General features: G+C 37.6%; 1 pseudogene; it reads left to right on the forward strand.

The window, feature by feature from the left end:
- Positions 1–3,088: 3,088 nt before the first annotated feature.
- LOC129677649 (small nuclear ribonucleoprotein F-like) lies at positions 3,089–4,383 on the forward strand (annotated as a pseudogene).
- Positions 4,384–6,123: the final 1,740 nt, after the last annotated feature.

Here is a 6,123-nt window from a genome sequence, read left to right on the forward strand (position 1 = left end):
CCTGTACTGAGAGTGAGGCTCCAAACCTGGGAGCCCACTCTCACAGTCCTGTAGACATTTTCTGGGTACTAGCGGCTCCTGGTTCCAAGCCATAGAGACCACACTCAGTATCTTGCAGATACCTTCCTGAAAGCAGCAGCTAGCTGTGCTCACTGTCAATGCCGTGTGGAGGGAATACATTCTGATACTGTTGGGGAAATGCGGCTCCATTCTGCCTACTCCTCACCTGCCTGGCTCACCCATGTCAGAATTATCCAGAAAAGAACAGACAGGGAACACAGCAGAGTTGAGTTAGGCTTGGGACCCAAGTTAAATTCTCCCAATATCTTAAGGAAACCTGTGGGGCACTGGAGCAGCTGTAGGCACAGAGACGTATCCACCATAGCCCCAGCAGCTTGGCTCACATAGTCCAGAAACAGCGATTTCAGCACAGGTAGAGAACCCAGTGGGGCTGAGCTAGGCACCTCACCAAAGTTCCATTTGTTCTCCTCCCCAAAGGAGGCCTGTGAGGCACTAGAGCAGCTTTAGGTTTGGAGATCTTCTGCATGCTCCCCAGCAACCTAGCCCACCTGGGTCAGAAGCAATGCAACCAGCACAGCCAGTGAACACTGTAGGGCTGGGACAGGCATGGGATCAAAATCCCATCTTCCACCATCTTAAGGAAGTCTGTAGGACACTGAAGTAGCACTAGATTCAGATATTTCTGCCTGTCCCACAGCTACCTGGAATACCTGGGTCACACTGAGTTAGCAGAGACAGTGAATACAGGGGAGACTACTCTAGACTCCAGAGACAGGGGGACCCAGTCTGCAGTAAGGCTCCAGGAATAATCAATTAGTCAATGCTACAGACAACCAGAGGGCTAGAGGCCAGTGTAAGAATACAGACAACAAAAACCAGGACATCATGGTTTCACCAGAATCTCCAAAAATCAACAGATATTCTATTGAAGTAGAAGCACATGAAAATTATCTTAAATCTATAATTATACAGTTATTCGAAGCACATAAAGAGTAAATGAACAAAAAAAGAGAGGCTATCATGAACAGACAGGGATCCACATTCAAACAGATGAAGGAAATGGTGCAAGGTTTGAAACAGAATTAGAATCAATAAAGAAAACCCAAAAGAGAAAATCCTGGAGTTGGAGAACTTAGAGAATATCAGAGACCACAAAGGTAAGTATCACCAACAGAATACAAGAGGTAGAAGAGAAAATCTCAGGCACTGAAGATAAAATAGCAGAAATTGATACATGTCTCAAAGGAAAAATAAAATGGGAAAAGTTACAAACACAAATCATTCAAGAAATCAAAAACTCCATGAAAGAAGAAATATAAGAATAATAGAAATAGGCGAAAAAGATTTCATGCTCCAAGGAACAGCTAATATTTTCGAGAAAATCATAGAAGAAAATTTCCGCAACCTTAAGAAAGAGAGGCCCACCAGAATGGTGGATCAATGGAATCAAATAGAAGATAGATAAATAAATCCAGACATCTACGGGTGCTTGATTTTTGACAAAGAAGCCAAAACAATACAATGAAAGAAGATAGCATATTCAACAAATGGTGCTGTCTAGTTAGATGTCTACATGCAGAAAACTGCAAACAGATCCATATGTATCACTCTGCTGAAAACTAAAGTCTAAGTGGATCAAAGACCTCAACATAAAAACATACACACTAAACCTGTTAGGAGAAAAAGTGGGGAAAGACCCTTGAACTCATTGCCATAAGAGACAACTTCCTGAACAAAACAAAAACAGCAGAGGCTCTAAGATGAACAATCAATAAATGGTACCTCATAAAACCTAGAAGCTTCTGTAAAGCAAAAGACACTGTTATCAGAACAAAACATCAGCCTAGAGGTTGGAAAAGTATCTTCACAAAACCTATGTCTTACAGAGGGCTAATATCCAGAATATATGAAAAAAATAACTTAAACACAAACAAATAAAGTAATCCAATCAAATATTGGGATACAGAGCTGAAAAGGGAGCTCTCAACAGAGGAAAATTGACATCCTTAGTCATCATGGAAATGCAAATCAAAACAACCTTGAGATTTTACCTTACACCCATCAGGATGGCTAAGATCAAACACTCAAGTGACAACCCATGCTGCAGAGGATGTGGAGAATGGGAAACCCTCTTCCACTGTTGGTGGGAATGTACCATTGTACAACCACTTTGTAACTCAATGTGGCACTTTCTCAGACAATTAGAAATAGTGCTTCCTCAAGATCCAGCTATACCACTCCTAGGCATATATCCAAAATTTGCTCAAATACACAACAAGAGCATTTACTCAACTGTGCTCATAGCAGCTCTATTCATAATAGCCAGAACCTGGAAATAACCCAGATGTCCCTCAATGGAAGAAGGTATACAGAAATTGTGGTACATTTACACAATGGAATACTACTCAGCTATTAAAAACAAAGAAATCATGAATTTTGTAGGTAAATGTTTGGAACTAGGAAAGATCTTCCTTAGTGAGGTAATCCAGAAGCAGAAAGACACACATGGTATATACTCACTCATAAGCGTATATTATCCATCTAATATAGGATCAACATACTAAAATCTATACTCATAAAGAAGCTAAACAACAAAAAAGTCTCTAGGAAAAATGCTCAATCCTCACTCAGAAGGACAAATGCAATAAGTATTGAAAGCAGAAGACAGGGAACCAGCCAGGAGCCTACCACAGGCACCCTCTGAAAGACTCTACTGATGGAGGAATTGAAGTAGGTGGGTGTGAACTTTCCTAACCAAAGGATCTACTACTCATTTCCTGTCAAAAATAGTTACCCACCTGTGTGAAGGACAGCAGGATGGTGATGATCTTACCCACTGATTCTTGATATTTTCTGAGCAGCTACTAAGTTCTGTACGCTGCTCTTTCACTCAAGGTGGTCAGAAGCTACTAGCAAGTCAATTCAAACATGTAACCTGCTACTTAAAAAAAGCCAAATGTGCATTTCTCTTAGTGCTGGTTGGTTCAGTTTAGCAGTTGCTCCATTCATGAGGGGCCAGCATTAGCAAGTTAGGGCAAGTGATGTGCAGCACTCACAGGTGTTCAGGATGAGTTTACCACTCAATCCCAAGCCTTTTCTCAATGGACTGACAGGAAAGCCAGTGATGGTAAAATTTAAGTGGGGAATGGAATAAAAGGGCTACCTGGTAAATAAAAGGGGTGTGGATTGCTACATGACCGTGCAACTTACAAATACAAAAGATTGTATAGATGGGGTATTGTCTGGACATCTGGGTGAAGTTATAATAACATGTAATAGTGTCTTTTTTATAAGACACATTGAAAAGGAGGAAGGTGGGAAAATGAGAGAAAAACATCTTTGGTGGGATTGTTTTATATATATGAATTTCTATACAATAAAGATTTATTTTAAAAAATAGAAATAAAAAGATGCCCATAAAAATACAAGAGGTCTACAGAACAGCAAATAGACTAGACTAGGAAAGAAACTCCTCCCTCCTAATAATAATCAAAACACGAAATCTACAGAACAAAGAAAAATATTAAAAGCAACAAGGGAAAAAGGTCAAGCAACATATGAAGACAATCCTATCAGAATCACACCACACTTCTTAACAGAAACTATGAAAGACATAAGGGCCTGGGAGCATTTCATGTAGATGCTTAGAGATCACAGATGCCAACCCAGACTACTATATCCAACAAATTTTTCAATTAATGTAAATGGAGAAAAGAAAATATTCCATGACATAACTAAATTTAAACAAAATATATGCAGCAATCCATCCCTGAAGAAGATACTAGAAAAATAAAACAAAACATAAAAACTAAAACCCACACCCAAGAAAACACAGGATGAAGACAACATCCCAACAAAAAAGAAAAAGAAAACAAGCACACAAACACAATCACCACCATATCCACAATTAAAGGAACTAACAATCATTGGTCACTAATATCTAATAACATCAATGGTCTGAACTTTCCAATAAAAAGACACAGGCTAAAGTTGGTTGGAGAAAGAATGTACAACATTCTGCTACATTTAAGAAACACATCTCTGAAAAAAGAAGAGACACTTCCTCAGAATAAAGTGCTGGAAACTGCTTTTCCAAGCAAACAGACCTACGAAACAAGCTGGAGTAGCCATCCTAATATCAAATTAATCAAAATAAATGGGGAGGGACACTTCATTCTCACCAAATTAAAATTTTGCCAGGAGGACTTCACAATGCTGAAAATCTATGCAACAAACACAAGGGCTCTTGTATTTGTCAAAGAAACTTTATTAAAGCTTTATTCACACATTGACCCCAATAGCTTAATAGTGGGAAACTTCATCACCCCACTCTGCCCAGGGGACAGATCATTGAGACAGTAGTTAAAGAAAAAAATAATGACACTTGCAGGGGTCTTAAATCAAAAGGACCTAATAGATATATACACAACCTTTCACTCAAACAAAAAAAAGACTATACCTTCTTCCCAGCACCTCATGGAAGATACTCCAAAACTGAGCACATAGTCAGGCACAAAGCAAACTTCAAAAAGACTGAAATAATTCCTTAAATCTATCCTACCACCATGATCTAAAACTAGTCCACAACAATAACAGAAATAACAAAAACCCTATACAGACATGGAAAGTGAACAATTCCATTCTCAATGACAACTGGGTAAGAGTGAAAATAAAGAAAGAAATTAAAGAATTCCTAGAATTCAATGAAAATGAAGGCATAACTTACCCTAACTTATGAGACACAATTAATGCAGTGCTAAGAGGAAAGTTCATAGCACTAAGTGCCTTCATAAACAAATTTGAGGCACCTCATACAGGGAAATTAATGGCACACCTGAAAAAACTAGAAAAAAAAAAAAAGGAAGAAGCAGACACATCCAAGAGAAGATGACTGGAAATAGTCATACTCAGGGCTGAAATTAATGAAATAGAAACAAAGAGAGAAAAAGATTTAACGAAGAATTACCAAAACCAAGAGCTGTTTCTTTGTGAAATTCAACAAGATAGACAAACCTTAGCCAAACTAACTAGAAGGCAGAAAGACACTATCCAAATCAACAAAGTCAAAAATGAAAATGGGGACATAACAGACACTGAGCATATGTCCTTGTTGTGTACTTGAGCATCTTTTGCTTATATACCTAGGAGTGGTATAGCTGGATCTTGAGGAAGCACTATTTCTAATTGTCTGAGAAAGCACCAGGTTGCTTTTCAGAATGGTTGTACAAGTTTATCTTCCTGCCAGCAATGGTGGAGTGTTCCCAATTCTCCACAACCTCTACAGCATGTGTTGTCACTTGAGTTTTTAACCTATGCCATTCTGATGAGTGTAAGGTGGAACCTCAGGGTCGTTTTGATTTGCATCTCTGTGATGGCTAAGGACATTGAACATATTTTTATGTACTTCTCTGTCATTCTATATTCCTCTACAGAGAATTCTCTGTTTAGTTCTGTACCCCATTTTTTAATTGGATTGCTTGATTTTTTGCTTTTTAATTTCTTTATTTCCTTATGTATTCTGGATATCAGCCCACTGTCAGATACAGGGTTGGTGAAGATGCTTTCCCGTTCTGTAGGCTGTCAGTTTGTTCTAATGACAAATTCTTATGCTTTACAGAAGCTTTTCAGTTTCATGAGGTCCCATTTATCAATTGTTGCTCTAAGAGTCTGTGTAGTAGCTTTATTTCCAGGTTATAGCCATAACCTGGAAACAACCCAGATTTCCATCCACAGAAGAATGGATACAGAAATTGTGGTACTTTTACACAATGGAATACTACTCAGCAATTAAAAACAAGGAAATTATGAAATTTGCAGGCAAATGGTAAGATCTAGAAAAGATCATGCAGAGTGAGGTATCCAAGGAACAGAAAGAAACACATGGTATATACTTACTTATATAGTCCTATAAGATAGGATATATATATATATCCTATATATATATAGATAGATATATAGATATATATATATATCTATATATATATATCTATCTATCTATATCTATATCTATATCTATATCTATCTATCTATCTATATCTATCTATCTATCTATATCTATATATATATATATATATATATATATATATATATATATATATATAT

This window comes from Psammomys obesus, unplaced genomic scaffold, assembly GCF_907164565.1.
Source record: "Psammomys obesus unplaced genomic scaffold, mPsaObe1.curated_primary_1811, whole genome shotgun sequence".
Lineage (NCBI taxonomy): Eukaryota > Metazoa > Chordata > Mammalia > Rodentia > Muridae > Psammomys > Psammomys obesus.